Source organism: Pteropus medius, unplaced genomic scaffold (assembly GCF_902729225.1).
Source record: "Pteropus medius unplaced genomic scaffold, Ma_sr-lr_union100, whole genome shotgun sequence".
NCBI classification, from domain to species: Eukaryota; Metazoa; Chordata; class Mammalia; order Chiroptera; family Pteropodidae; genus Pteropus; species Pteropus medius.
In genome coordinates, this window is record NW_024350924.1 from 7,982,358 (window position 1) to 7,998,619 (window position 16,262).

At 43.0% G+C, this 16,262-nt stretch overlaps 1 protein-coding gene and 1 long non-coding RNA gene across 3 annotated transcripts in view; both read left to right on the plus strand.

Annotated features, from left to right (window-relative positions):
* The window catches only part of LOC120585097 (uncharacterized), a 53,647-nt gene extending 38,217 nt beyond the window's left edge, over window positions 1–15,430 (plus strand). For both annotated transcript variants that reach the window (XR_005648221.1, XR_005648220.1), the window contains exons 4-6: window positions 7,243–7,314; window positions 9,314–9,411; window positions 10,498–15,430. This is a non-coding gene — a long non-coding RNA (uncharacterized LOC120585097). The remainder of the gene's footprint in view (window positions 1–7,242; window positions 7,315–9,313; window positions 9,412–10,497) is intronic.
* MAN1A2 (mannosidase alpha class 1A member 2) overlaps window positions 1–16,262 on the plus strand; it is a 266,574-nt gene that overhangs the window by 141,306 nt on the left and 109,006 nt on the right. The window lies entirely within an intron of this gene.

Here is a 16,262-nt window from a genome sequence, read left to right on the forward strand (position 1 = left end):
GGATCTTCTGATTTCTCCCTTGATCTCATTGTCAGCCCATTCCTTGTTTAATAGCATGTTATTTAGCCTCCATGTGTTTGTTTGTTTTTCAGTTCTTGTAACTGATTTCTAGTTTCATACCATCGTGGTCAGAAAAGATGCTTGATATGATTTCAATCTTCTTAAATTTATTGAGATGTATTGTGGCCTAATATGTGATCTATCTTGGAAAATGTTCCATGTGTGCTTGAACAGAATGTATATAGTACTACTTTGGGGTGAAATGCTCTAAAAATATCAATCAAATCCATCTGGTCTAATGTGTCATTTAAGGCCACTGTTTCCTTGTTGATTTTCTGTCTGGAAGATCTGTCCACTGACGTTATAATCCCCTGCTATGACGGAATTACTGTCGATCTCTCCCTTCATGTCTGTCAATATTCATTTTATAAATTTAAGTCCTCCTTTGTTGGGGGCATAAATGTTTACAAGGGTTGTATCCTCTTGTTGGATTGATCCCTTTATCATGAAATGTCCTTCGTCTTTTGTTTTAAAGTCTATTTTGTCTGATATAAGTATTGCTACTCCAGCTTTTTGTTTGTTTGTTTTGTTTCTATTTGCATGAAATATCTTTTTCCATCCCTTTACTTTCTGTCCTGTGTGTCTTTCAATCCGAAGTGGGTCTCTCGTAGATAGCATATGTGTGGGTCTTGTTTTCTTATCCATTCAGCTACCCTATGTCTTTTGATTAATCCACTTACATTGAAAGTGATTATTAATAAGTACATAGTTATTGCCATTTTATCATTCATATTTATGTTCTTTCCCCCACCTTCTTCTTCTTAAAGAAGTCCCTTTAATATTTCTTATAATATTGGTTTGGTGGTGATGAACTCCTTTAGCTTTTTCTTGTCTGGGAAGCTCTTTATGCCTCTTTCAGTTCTAAATGATAGCCTTGCTGGGTGGGGTAGTCTTGGCTTTAAGTCCTTTATTTTCATCACTTTGAATATTTAGTGCCAATCCTGGCCTGCAAAGTTTCTGTTGGGAAATCAGCTGATAGTCTTATGCGAGCTCCCTGGTAGGTATCTAACTGCTTTTCTCTTTCAGTTTTTAAGATTCCCCCTTTGTCTTTAACCTTTGCCCTTTTAATTATGATGTGTCTTGGTGTGGGCTTCTTTGCGTTCATCTTGTTTGGAACTCTGCACTTCCTGGACTTGTGTGTCTATTTCCTTCACCAAGTTAAGGAAGTTTTCAGTCATTATTCTTCAAATAGGGTCTCAATCCCTTGCTCTCTCTCCTCCTTCGGGTACCTCTGTGATGTGAATGTGGTTACGTTTGATTTTGTCCCAGAGGTTTCTTAAACTATCTATCTATATATATTTGCTGTTCTGATTAGGTGTTTTCTGCTACCTTATCTTTCAAATTGCTGATTTGATCCTCTGCTTCGTGTAAGCTACTATTGATTCCTTCTAGTGTATTCTTTATTTCAGTTATTGTATACTTCATTTCTGACTGGTTCTTTTTTATGGTTTCTATGTCCTTTTTTATGCTTACTGTCTCTTTATCGAAGTTCTCACTAAATTCCTTGAGCATCCTTAGTGTTTTGACCCTGTATCTGGTAAATTGCTTGCCTCCCTTTTGTTTAGTTCTTTTTCTGGAGTTTTCTCTTGTTCTTTTATTTGGTACATGTTTCTTTGTCTCCTCATTTTGGCTTCCTCCCTGTGTTTGTTTCTATGCATTAGGTAGATCTGCTATATCTCACAGTCTTGGCAGAATGGCTATATGTAGGTATCCTCTGGGGCCCAGTGTCACAGCCTTCCTGGTCCCCTGAGCTGGAGGCACTAGGCATGTCCCTTGTGTGGGTTGTGTGTGCCCTCCTATTACAGGTGAGCCTTGATTGCTTTTGGCACATCAGTGGGTTCGGTATAGTTGGCACCTCAGGCTGACAGGCCATGAGGACTGGCTCCGACCACAGTCTACGAGCTGTTGTGTGGGGTCTGACCCCATGGTATGGGATTTGCCCCAGTGGGCTCTGGTGCCTGCCAAGATCACCTTTTGGGGGTGCTGCTCATGGGGCTGATCGGGTGGTGCTCTGTTGTGGTCTGAAGCCAGCCACCGGATGTGTCATTGGTTCTGGGGCCTCTTGTGCAGGCCAAGGTCAGCTGCTGCTGGGTGGGACTTACAAAGCGATCTGAGGTTGGTCACTGCCTGTGCTGGACCTGAAGGTGTGTGGGAGAGGCCACGCTGCTAACCGAGGCCAACTGCCACCAGTACCGGGCCTGGGGCAGCTCAGCAAAAGGCGCAGGACACACTGAGGCCAGCTGCTGCTCACCTGGGGCCTGCAGACATTTGAGAGTTTTTAAGAAAGACTGCAGCGTGGAGCCAGGTTAGCTGCCCACTGGCAGAGTTGGGAAGGGCGGAAACAAGTTTTAACTGAAGCAGACCCTGAGCTTCATTTATGGCAAGACCTGTGGCAACAGATCCTCCTGAAATGCGATCCTCCGTTCCCGCACTATGTCCGGGTTTATGTCCAGTCCCTCGGTCCCAGGTGCGTGTGTGCGTGCGTGTGGCAGAGGGAGGGGCTTCGGTTCCCAGATGTCAAGGTTCTCTTTCGTTTCACGCTTTGGCTGTGTGCACGCATTTTGGTGTTTTGGTCTGTCATCTCTGAAAAGCGACTTAGCATCTCATTAAGCAGGTTGGGACCGTTTTGAGCTGGCTCTGCGGTGACAGTGGCAAAGCGGCCCAAGGCCTGAACTGGCGCGTCCCTCACGACGGCGGTCACGAGGCGTGCAGAGTGGAGCCGGAAGGAACGAGTGGGGGTTTGGTGTCCCAGTGGCGCAGGACCGTGGATCACAGCGCTTACCGCTCCTGACCCCTCCTTCTGCAAGGGCAGATTAGGGTCATGTGACCTTAGCGTAAAGGTTTTACCCCTACCTGCTTTGGAACTGCGGGTACAGGGCTTGAGATTCCCTGCAGGAAGGAGGAGGTGGACGTAGATGGCAGTGGCCATATGGCTGAAACAAGAGGCAGGACCGAATCGGAGCCGCCCGGGCGAGAACCTGCGCCAGTGTATTCGAGAGCCTGAGCCACACTGTGGGCAGCAGCTGGAGCGGAGATCTGGGATCCTCCCCTCCCGCTCCTACACACACGCATGCGCAGACTGAAGCCTGGAAGACAGGCTTGGGAAGGTGCCAAAGGCTTCTGCTCTTGAGGACGTTGTGACTGGATCCCCAAGAATAAACTTGGAAATCTTGGGGAATACCGCTGGGTGAAAAGTAAGGTTAAGGAGAACGCGATCCCTAAAACCAAATTTCTTCTTTCTCTGAATGGGACGGAGTGATCTCCAGGGAAAGCATCCAAAGAAGAGCTGCCGGGCCCTCGTCCCTTCGGGAAAAAGTTTACAAAGACTTCATGGCTTGGGATTAACGAGATCACCTTGAAGAATGGCCAATTAATAAATGTCAAAATCTCGAAGTCCCGTGACCTAAATGTTTCTTTATGGCAGAGGGGTAAATAAAAGAGGTGTAGTTTGACACTTCGAATAGATTAGTTTAACCAGACTACTGTACTCAATGCTTGCCCCAGACTGTCTGCTGAGACTTCAGTGATTTTCAGTGTCTGAGGAGTGGATTGTCAAAACCCTATGACTGAAAGAAATAAAAGGAGACCATGAAATAATCTGTGTAAAATTTCAATGAGAGAAATGGAAGTAGAATGACTTGTGCCTAGGTATAGATGTTATTAACAAATATACTTTGAAAACTCACATATAATACTGTAAAGTAATAAGAGAATAACAGTGGTTGATGGATGAAGCTAGTATTTCCCTAACTTGAGTCATTCCCATGCCACCGCCCTCAATACTTCGGCCACTTCTTTTTACCTATGTCACTTAATGTGTTTCTTTAAACTGATGTGCACTTTAAACGCATATATATCCTTTTAGAGAAGAAAACTTTATATCACGACTCTAAAAAGAAACCCGTATCACATAAATAGGAGGTAAAAATAAAAACAAATCTTTATGTAGTAAAAGCCAAAACGAGGTTATAAAACTCTAGCTTGATAATATTACGTTCCAAAGGCTCTCAGCCTCAGGCCTGCTCTCTCTTGCAAAAAGGGAGATTAGCAAGTGGTAGACATAGGAGGACCAATGGAAACTTTTTCCTTGAAATAATCAGCAGGATTGAGAGAGAACTAGAAAGGGAATAGCTCTCTCATTATGTGATTCAGTGCCATTTAATGTCAGCATCTGGGCACCATCGGAAATCATCTCCAGTGGCTCTTATGCTCAAATCGCAGTTTACGTGCTGTATACAATGGGAAACGCAGTTCTCGACCAGCCTAGGACATGTAAACCTCATCTACCCCGAATGGAGTAGAAATAAGATGGGAGATCAGAGAAAGAAGGTATAAAAAAGTCTAAAAAGCAGATTAGGAAAATTATGAAGCAGAAACAAAGTGGGAGCAAAACCTAAAAGAAGCTGAGAGGGTGAACTTAGGTCGGAATGTAAACAGAGGTCCCTAATAAAAGGAAGAAGCAAAGCTCTTTAGAGACTGAAAGTGGCTACGAAGGGACATTGCCTCCAGCCAAGATGGGCATGAGGAGAAAACCAAAAAGTTATCTAAATAAGCGTGCAGGCTAAGTCTGAGGCAAAGCAGCTGCCGTTCGCCCGGTGAGAATGGCGGAGGTGGAATGGTGGGCGACAGACACCTCCGATGGCCCACTGTGTTGGATCCCACGTGGTTGAACCAGGCGGCTGAAGTCACAGGACCTACTTCTGAGTTGGGTATTTCAGCCACTTTAAAACAAACACAGTCTTCATCCTTGCCCCCACCCCCACCCAGGGGAAAAAAAGGAGAATTTGTCCAGCTGAATTTTACTTCTCAGATAGCTGTTTTGCATGTGGACTGTGAACTGCTCATCACTTAATTTGTTTTTCTAGAAGGAAATAAAAGGTAATTTATAACTGGTAGGTTCAGTGGCCAACAAGAATGATCAAATTTCATACCCAAAGCATTGGTATTCAGTGCCTTTAGCTATTCTGCTATATAATCTAGTTTACAGCAAAGTGAAGATGGGTCACTTGGGGCTCCTATAGTTGCCATTTATACCTCCAAAAATAATTTCTAATGATTGGGGCAGGGTAAATAAATATAAGACCAATAAAGTTCAAGGTAAAAGCTATGTTTAGATCACATCAGAAGCTACACATGTGCTATCATAAAACAGTGTTTTGTTGCTTAAAAAATTCTACCATCTGGGTTATGACAGTGACTCAGTGTAATAAACATAGGCATGTAATAATATACTTAATATATACATAATATAAAATACGTAAGTGTGTGTGTGTGTGTGTGTGTGTGTGTGTGTGTGTATACATACTTCAAAATGGTGTTTCTCAAGCACTATTCCAAATGTGATTTTCTGAATTTTCAAAGCCCCTTCCAATTTTGGTTTGTTCTCACCATTGACAGATGAAGCAGAATGATAAACTCCCTAGATTTTAATGTAAAGTTTTAAAAAATAATAGTTCTGTATAGTGCATTGTGGTCTAGAGAGTATTTTCCCATACGGAAGTTATCTCCAGTGCTCTTGACCATGACGCAGTAAGGCGAATGGGTTTACCGAGGTGCTAACTGGCTCGACAAGATTAAATGACTTTCTCAAGCCCACACAGCCAGTAAATCAAGCTGATATTCAAAACGAGCATAGGTTGAAGCCAGTGTGGTGCCAGGGGAGGAGAGTCTCCCCAGAGACCTCGTAGGTGGCCTTACTCCACTGAGTTGCCAGATTGCAAGATCTGTCCTTAACTTGTCAATATCCCAGAATTTTGCTCTCCAAGCCAGCTGAAGTACCCTAACCAAACCCGTAAGGGACCGAGGCCTACACCAGAAGGCTGGCTTCTTTATTGTGAGAAATATTAGAATCACATGAACCAGATAGAATGCAGTGGCTGGCGAACACAGTGCTGTCTCCCTGTGAGCGGAATGACATGGGGCGACAAATTACCATCCTGAGACTGAATGATGGACATGAGGAGGCAGATGTTGAGGCGTAGGCAAGGAGGAAATTATGTATATTGACATTCGCGACGTACCTATCATCATTATTATCAATTCCATTATTACCGGTACCTATTATCATCTGTCTCATTCTAGAAAGGAGGAGATTTAGACACAAAAAGATGAATTCACTTGCCCAAAGTCACACAGTTAGTGTGAAGGACAGGATTCAAACCCATGTCTATCTGCTCTCAAGGCGTTTGGACTTTCTAGAGGGAGCGGGGTCGTGATTATCTGGGCTGGGGTGATGGAGGAGGAGGCGGAAGAAGGAGAGGGAGGGATGAGGAAGGAGAAGGTGCGGAGGGAGAGAAAGGGGGAGGAGGAGGAGGACAAACAGGAGGGAGAGAGAGAGGGAGAGGAGGGGAGCTCTGTGAGAAAGAAAGGAATGGGGAAGGGGGCGAAGCGGAGGGGAGACCAGGGACGGCCAGGACGTAGCTTCCAACTGAAGTAAACTCAGCACTTTCCAGGGGCCCTCACACTGACCCACTGGGAGCAGTGCCGGGCAGGGTCGAGGAAATTCTACTCGGCCTGGTCTGTGCTAGCCTGGGGGGCAAGGCTGTTCTCTGGGGGCAGGGGCGGAGGTGGGGCGAGGGCGTAGGGCAGAGCCAGGCAGGCATTGCTGCAGCGCGTGCCTGCTGCAGACCTTCTTCCCGTTTGTGACTGGGCTAATCTGTCATTTGGGGATTTGTAGAACAGCCGATGACAGGAAGCCAAGTCTAGCCCATGGCGCTCAGGAGCGACTGCACCGCGTCACTAGAACACTCTCGGGATCCTGGCCTCACTCTTTTCTAACTTAAACACGTCATTACTTAAACTCTCTGAGCCTCAGTTTCTCCATTTGTAAAATAGAACTAAAACTATTCGCCCTACTTTCCTTACAGTTCATATTTCGTAAGCACTGACCAGGTACCCGCACTATGCCCAGCGCTCTCTGTAGGCACCGTTGTTTTTAATACTTATAACAATCTTGTGATTTATAAAATAGATTATGATTATACTGGTTTTATAAGTGATTAAAATGAGGCTTAGCGAGACTAAGTATCTTGTCCGAGGGGTACCTTCATTATAGAAATCTCAAAGATTGAGCCTAAAAGTTTTTTGACAAAGAGTAAATGACAACAACAACAACAAAATCCTAGCCTATGGGACCACTGGAACCTCATGAGGAGCAAAGCATTTGTTCTATCTCATTTCTAGGGACTGCCTCCGGAGACGGTATTCTCACAGCTGAGCCCGACGTAACTTGCTCTGAATTACAGCAGAAACAAGGTGGGTTTGGGGCGTTGGAGCTTGCAAGGCGTAGATCTGGCTACGGATGAAAACCCCACAGGAAGGGCCAGGCTGATGCCCTTGGCGTCTCGGCTCCTGACCGGCAGCGTCAGTGAATTTATTTAGTCAAACATTTCATATGAAGAAGCTGAAGACGTTTAAATGATGCCTCCAAGATGGGACCCTCTCTCTAGGTGCCCTTTGGTAGTGGAGCAGGCCTGCCAGACAAGAACCGATTCAAGGACTGGGTTTAAAGTTTTCAAAAAACGTGTCCAAATTCTTTTTTAAAGAGTGACATAAATATCCTATTGCGAACCTATAATTTGATGAGCAGTGACAGGGCGTCCTTATCTGTCCTCCTTTTGTAATTTTATAGCTTTCACATTACTTTTTAGAGGTTTAAATATAACATCTCTTTAAGACCCTGTAGATTTTAATTACCAAAGCAGTTATGTCAGTTTTTACCAAAAGCAGAGTGACCTTATTTTATAACTGAAACGAAGCCCGAAGCTTGTTCCCAGCAGCAGGTAGTTAACAGGTCATTGCATAAAGATTTATATACACTCTGCGGACAGAGAAGAATCTCAAATAGGGAAGTCAAATCACGAACTCGCTTATTTAATCATTTTAGGCAAGTTAGGATTTACTTCAATTAGAGGCCGTATCCTGGCTACATGAAGTTTGTTTTTATGAAGATGCTGAAAAACACCGCCATTAAACAATTTAAAGAATAGTAAATTCAGCAACTAATTTTAATATACCTGCAGGGGAAACAAAAAAACAAAAAACAACCAGGTTTTCTTTTGTTTTCATGTGAGGGTAGCTTCATGGTGAACCTAGAGAAGCAGTGTTTCCTAATAGCATTTATACACCTGACTTTAGAAAATATTACTTCAAAATAAAAGCAAACTCTTGGACAGAAATAGCAGGATGTTGGAGGAAGGAGGTAACGAGTGTAGGAGAGGGTGAGGGGCCTTCTTCTAGTATCTCTTAGATTTAGCTACAGCAATATCGACCCATCTTCTAGCCCGCTTTGCCTCTGAAATTCTTGAGAAAAAAAAAAATCTGCAATTAAAATTCTCCATCTCTGTATTTCGATTCCCACACCCACTATCCTCTTTCTTCAAAAAAAATCTGTCGCCAGTGCCTTTGCTGTGATCCTTTCCTGTGTGGGTTTTCTCTCTGGAATAACAGCGGAATCAGGAAAAGGTCTTGACCACAGCTCACTGCTTCTGTGAGCACCTTGAGGCCAGCTGGGGACCGACAGGCTCAGACTCCAGCCAGTTGCCACAGATGCAACTGCTTTGAAAAGCAGATTCTCAAGTCGCTGCTAACCTTATGCAGAAAAATGAAAATGGGAAACAGTGATATTTTATTCAGTTTTCTCTTCCTCATTCTAGAAAATAGAACCAAGGCAACATATGATTGGAATGAAACAAGGTTATTCTTAGCAGATAAACATTCCACATGCAGAATCAGTACAAAATGCAGTTTAGAGAGTATTCTAAAAAACATTGAATGGCTCTCCTTCATCTTCCTATCAGTGAGGGCCGGGATGGGGCGAGGGGAGGGGTGAGTCAGAATGGTTGACACGGAGAATTGGCCTCATTATTCTTGTTTTTGAAAATAGCATTAAAATGTATATCAGCTTTATACATTACGGTTTTGTCATTACAGATAGAAGTATCCTTTAAGCATATTTTGGATGAGATATGAGGAAATGTGTTTTTATGATATTTTGAGAACTCTTAATAAGACTATTAGGATTTTCTGCAGCATAGAGTATCCTTCATCTGCAGTACGAAGCCCAGAGCACCTTTCATTGTGGGGAGGGAGGGCGGGCGGGAAGGACTGGGCCTCGAAGTGAGAGAGACACCGAGCACAATGGGATGGATGTGGCAGCTTGCCACCAAGCATTAGCCATGTCTCTTAGCCCTGGCACAGTGAATACGTGTCCCTAATAACCTACCTTATTCCTGGCTCTCTTTCTCCCAAAAAGCTCACGCTGTCAATTAATAGTCTCTCGCATCCGCCTGAGTGTCTGTGTCCCTCCGTTGGGGAGCTCACTGGGGCCTGCATGCCTACGTGAGCAGACAGGTGAGTTACCCCGGTGTAATCCTGCCAAGAAATCACAGCATTCTCTTCACTTTGTGGGGGTGTGGGGGGGGGGGCCATCTCCAGTTCAGACATCATGTGAACCAGCAGTAAGTGTCGCCCAGCTTCCTGGTTAGCCTTCAGAACGAGATGACGTCAGGGTGGGGGCCAGACCTGCCTGGCCAGCGGGAGAGAAGGCTGGCATCTTAGGAGGCAGTTCGGTGCCATGGTCATGGGTCCCAGCTGTGGGGTCAGACTTGCTGGTTCCTGTTAACTGATTGATCTTGGGCACATTTCTAAACCTCTACGGTTTCAATGGCAGCACCGAGTTTCCTTATTTCTAAAACGGGAATAATTATGTTCTGACAAGTACAAGGGACAGTGTGTACAAACTGGCATGTAGTAAGTAAGCCCTCAATAAATGTTAGATGTTATCATCCAAAGCAAAACAGACTCACAATGTACGTAAGTCAAACCATTATGCCGTATGCCTTACACTCAAACAGTGATGTATATCAATTTTATCTCAATCAGTCTGGAAAAATTGAATCAAAATAAGTAACAATACATTTTTTTATTAAAAAAAAGCAAAATGGACACAGATTTTTCAAGTGGCATCTGATGTGTGACTGATGATTTTTTGTCCCTCAGCCCAGGTTCTCGAAGGGGCAAGTAGAGGAACGCGTTTAGCTGGGGTTTAAATTATGCTTTTAACTTCGGTTCTGCAAATGTTGATTTTGTGTCGGATTAATTTCTGTGTGGAGGAGCTGGCATGAAAGTAGGCTGAGCTCTCAATTGGCCATTTTCCCTTTATGCTCTACCTGGTCTCTACAAGTCATCTAATGAATATTAATGAAGCAGTATTAATAAATGTCTACCTGAGAGAATTGCAGAGCGGTAACCTCTGACCTTTCATCCTGTCTCTCCTGCTTTCTGGGGTTTTAAGAGCGACAATTATGGTTGTAACATTGATTTTTATTAAATAAGGAAAGAGACGAAATTAGGCAAAGGAAAGGCTTGCGTGCAGTTGGCCTTGCTGCTTTTTTAAATGTGCATTAACTGTTGGCTTTGTTCTGGGCGCTGTGCCAGCTGCTTTTCTCACGCTCTCGCCTTTCATCATGGCAAGAAACTACGTGAAAGTAACTTGAGCTCTGCTGAGGATCAGAAAAGTCAAGGAGCCTGCTCCAAGTGACCCAACGGCATATGGCGTAGTCCTGATCCATCGGTAGCTAGATCTACCTATCTGTTCACTCTTGGAGTATTTTTGGAGTGCCTGCTGTGTGTTATTCACTGTTCCTGGTACCGAGGACATAATGGTGAGCCGGACAGGCCCAATACTGGTTCCCTCGCCGAGCTTCCAGCCTCCCGAGGATGACTGAAAAATAGGCAACTGTAATTGTGTCGCAGCACATGAGTGTGCTGTGGTAAAAGCATTCCAGGCAGGAAAACAGCCTCAGCTAAGGCCCAGGGACAAAAAAGAACAAGGCGCTTTTGGGGAACCGAAAGGAATTCACTAAAGGGTCAAGCGTCATATAATATTAAAGGCACAGGCGGGGGACTGCGGGCTCTTGGGGCAAGGGGCCACGATCTCTGCTGGGGGAGAGTTAGGTTGACTTGGAGTTTATTTGACAAATCGTGCTGTTGGACTCTGACGTTTTCCAAAGCAGTAATAACAGCTTCTAAGGATAATTATGTTTCATTATTTCTCTGATTACAATTGTTCAAAAAACAACGGGACTCAAGGTTTCTCCAGGGTCGTTCTACGTCCCTATGCCTGAACCGGACAGAGCCGCAGCTCTGACTGGGTCACAGCACATCGTGTTCACCAAAGAAGTTACCAAGACAACACGCAGCATGTGTATGTGGACCCAGTGCCAGGTCCTGATGTCCCAGAGGGGCAAAGCATCTCTCTTAGTAACGTCGGTTGACCTTGACCACCTAACACTCTGTGCCAGGCTGTGTTCTCGAGGTAAACACGTAGTGACTCATCGAGTCTGTGTGACAACACTATGAAGTAGGAGGAATTACTCGTCATGCTTCAGATGAGAAATCGAGGCCTAGAGAGCTGAAATAAACAAGACACCGGTGCTCTCACACAACAAGTCGGCGCCAGAGCCCATCTGTAACCCCGGGCAGCGCGGCCCTGGAGTCTGCGCACTGCCTCACAGTCCTGGACCCTCCCTTCCCTCCAACTGTTGGAAGTATATCCCAATTGCCAGAAGTTCACGAAATCATCTCTTTAAGTTATGGAAGATAAGCCATAGTTCCATCTTTTGGCAGTTCGTGAATTAAAACCATTTATGGACAACCTCGTGGATAAATCTACCACCTCCCACACTCGCCTGAGCGCTGTTCACTCATTACCTGTACGCCTTTGCCAAACGCCCAGTTCCCGTAAAGCTCGTTGCTGTCAGCGGAGCAGTGAGCAAAGGCATCACGCTTGAACCTTGCCTCCCCGGAAGCAGAGTCTCTGCCTGTAGGTGGGTGTGTTTTCACTCCAGCCTGAACCCTCGCTCCTCCTCGGGGAGCTTCAGAAAGGCTCAGCCTAAGGTGGGTGATGCTGACTCTGGGGCAGCCTTTTGTTCCCAGCGAAGCAACTTAGGGTTCATTACATGATCATGTCCCACCCTAGGAGATTCTAATTTAGTGGCTCGGGGAAGAAAACATTCCATGGGTAATTATGATATATGGCTGAAACTGAGAACCTCTAGATCTGGTCAGTCAGATGAGGTTCAATCTGCCTGGTTAATGGCGAAAGGTAAGGCACCAATAATAATGGCATGATGATGACGATAATGATAAATTAGCTGAATGAGGGAATAAAGTAATGCTTCCACAAAGCCTTGGGATTTAAATGCTCCCAGACTATTTGGCTATTTCATTAGAAGCAAACATTGTTTGCTGCCTTTGCTGGGCCAAAGTCTTGTCAACTATTTTGCTTCTTCAACTGCATCTCTTATGGACCTGGGACCTCTTTGTCCCTTACCCATAATCGACTTGCAGCTTTGTGCCTCTTGGTCCATCTTCCCTCCAGGTTTTATTCAGATTGCTCCCTAGTGTTCCTTCTTTCTATATTTATGCAGTGCTTAGTTTGACTGTTTACCTTGGGGTTAGTGGTTACTCCCCAGTTCTGCTTTTATCTGTATAAGGAATTTCTGCCTCTCTTGTTACATTAGCCTAAGTCAGTCTGATGCCCCGGAGATGCTGTGACCATCATTTTCATCATTGCCAACAGGAATCACTGGTAGAGAAGTTAAGGCAGGGAAGAAGTTTAGTTTGGATGCAGAGAACAACTTTGTGTGAAAGAGCAAGACAGACATGTAAGCCGTCTTCATATTTCCGAAATTCATAAAAATAAGATAGACAACGTCTTTTGAGGACACTGTGGATATTTTGCTGAAAAATGAGAGAAAGCACTAAAGACCATTCCTAGTTCCTTGTTATTACATTATTATAATGATTAGCATTGTTACTGTGAAAATGATACAATTTTTTTTCTTGTTGGGTGCTGATTTAAATCTTGATGAATCTTTCCGTGTATTGTGTGTAAATCTTGAGCATTATTCACTTCTGATCGTGTCTCAGTTCCCTCCTGCCCTCCCTCCTTCCTTCCTTCCATGCATATATATTTCCAGGAAATACAAGATTTAAAAAAAAAAATTACCACCAACACAAAAACCAAAAACCCCTTGGCTTTAATACATATCTGGTTCAACTGGAAATATAAAGAACTATAATTTCATTGCTGTGGCCTAATTTTTTTCCATGCCATTTAAAACCAACAAGTTATAATTTTGAAAAATATCAGAAGGGCAAAGTGCATCAGCTCTTTCATCTTATGTTAATAGGAAGAAGACCCACACGACATCCTGATAGCAGGACCTCTGTGATTCCAGCATTTCTTCATTAAGGGAGAGATATTTACATAGCATGGCGGCGACCAAATCATGCTTTAGGACGAGTGCTACAGCAATGGGCCCTGAAGGAGAAGCGCCCAGTCGCTATTTTGCTTGTACTGCCCCCAATGCAAAGGGCTGCAGTTGAAGAAGCAAAATAGTCTGAAGTAAAATTATACCATAAAGGCTTGTAATTAACAGCAGACTCCATGTGTGAAATCTAATGTAATAGAAGCCCTCAAATAAGTGTTAACTTTGAAAATCAGATGCAAGAGAGGGAGTTTGTCTTTTTAAAACACATCCTGGCCATCATTTAACAGGCCATGTTAGAGGCACACATCACACTGTTGCTCTATTACTACCGGGAATCTTCGAGTCTGCATACTCCCGGTCAGGTTCCGAAAGGTGTCTCCGCTGTTGGGACAGTCCTGTTGTGGATGACAGGCTCAAACGTTACTCGATGCCTTAGAATGTTAGGCTGAAATTGCACAGCGTGTCTGGGACTCCAAAACTAAACCTCGTTTGCATTTGGGATGGCTGTAAAATAAATATGAAAGCTTAAAATTCATAATCAGAACTCTCTAAGTCCTTTAAACCTTTTTCGTGCTTGAAGCTACTGAAGTACCTTTGGGAAAATATAGCTCCTTAATTTTCGGCATTTATAAGTAACCTCAGTTCGGTCGTACAATATGTACACTGCTCCCAACTTTAGTCAATGCAAAAATCAGTGTTCTCTGAAGGATGAACACATGTCATGAACTCAAATATTAGTTTAAAGTAACTAATAACAACCAGGAAGAGAAAAGGAGTTATGTGTCACGAAATCTGTGACTCTCTGAGATTTCACAGGTCAACGGGTTGGATTTACCTGTTCTTCATACCAGCTGTGCCCTAAGGACAGTTGTGACTATTACTTCAGTAGCTAGGAAATAGGTGTGTTCGAGATCCATTATATAGAGAGAAAAGCATGAAAATATGCAATAAAAGTACAAATCATCTTAAAGGACTATTATGATGTGGGAAATGATTATTTAAGATATACACACATTTTCAGGTATTATTAAAGTGTAATTTCCCCCCGGATTATTGAAACATCCCCTAAGCACCAAAAGTTTAAAATAGAATTTTTGAGTGTTCATTTTGTTGAACTTTTTGATAGTCATCTTTTAAAATTGATTTACATACTCCTGTGTATTACATGTAATTTAACATTTTAATGAACCAGTTTGAGTGTCAGAATTGAGGGGCTGAGAGTTAAGCAGTAGAATCAGAAACAAGGAACAGTATCTTCTCCCTCCCCAAGCCCTGCCCTTTGTCCTCTTTACCGTGCATCTGGCTTTCTAGGGCGGGCATGAAGATACTGTCTTTGATCCCTTCCCCTGCCAATCGACTCTGCTATGTGGACGCCTCTGCAAATGCCTGCTCTTTTTCTTCACCAATAACACTACCGTAGTTCAGGTCATTAATATCTCTTGGCTAGATGGTAGAAAGAGTTGTTTGGTTTTATTTTTTTTTTAACTGGTGTCCCTACCTTTATGTAGTCTGACCACCCTGAAGTCCATTCTCCATTATATATCCATTTTACAGCCAGAGTGATCCTTCTAAAAATGCACATCCATCGGATCTAACCATTCCTCTGCTTGAAAACCCTTCAGTGGCTTCCTATTGCTCTTAGAATAAAACCCAATTCCTTAATGTAGCCTCCTTACAGACCCTTCATGATTTAATCTCTCGGCCCTTTTTTGGGGGTGGGGGGGGTCTGCTTGATCTAGCTGTGTCTGATAGATTGTTAAAATCTCCCACTCAGATGGTAGGCTTGTCAATTTCTCTTTGTAATTCTGATGGTTTTGCTTTCTGTAATTGAAAGCAATGTTATTAGGTACCTTCAGCTTCTCGGTAGTGACCCTCTTTATTTCTATTAATACATTTGGCTTAAATGACTATTTTTGTCTGATATTAATAATGCTTCATCAGCTTTTCGTTAGTATTTTGATAATTTATCTTTTTTTATCTCCTTATGTCCAGTATTTCTGGGGTTTAGTTTTGTGTCTTTTGCTAGCATTATATACCTGAATATTACTTTAAATGAATCTGATAATCTTTCTTTTAATAAATGATTTAAATCTGTGTAGTGACGTGCTTGCTGGTATACTTGGACTTAGTTCTACTATTCCATTTTGTGTGTGTGCTGTTTTCGACATGGCTTTCTTTTCTTCTTTTTTTCTCCTTCTCTGCCTTCTAGTGAATGATCAGATTTCTATATCAAATCTCCCCAACCCTTGGCCACATTGTTCTTTCTGTAGGTTTAGAAGCTCTACATTAGCTTTTCATTAATATAAATTTCTTACAAAGTATCCAAAGTTGTTATTGCTACACCTCTCCCAAAGGTGACAAAGGCCTTAGCATGCTTTAACTCCCACCGTGTACTTCCTTTCTTCCTGTTATCTTTATTTTTTTTTAACACTAGAGTAGTTATTTTTAATTCTACCATCACATTTTATTAATTTCTTCCCTCACCAGTATGTCTTATATCCTGTGCTTTCCCTCTGGGCTTATTTTTCTTATTGAGGGAGGTACAATCTTCAGTAGTGCTTTTGGTGTGGGTCTGTGAGTGTTAAACTCTTAGTCTTTTATGATTGAAATGTCTTTGTTTTGCCCTATCCCTTAAATGACAGTTTATCTGGAAATCAAATTCTTGGTTGATAGTGTTCCATTCAATGCTTCTAAGATATTCTATTGTCTTACTTCTGTTGCTGCTTCTGAGAACTCTAGTTATAGTCCCTTTGTGTATAATCAATGTTTTGGGTAACTTGGGATTTTATCTTTTTCCTTATTGCTCTGTGGTTTCACTCTAATGTGACAGAAGTGTTAGTTCATTTTTATTTTTCCTGCTCAGTACACATGGTGTTCTGATGTTTTGATTAGAAATCCTTCAGTCATTTTTTCCTTTCTTTCTTT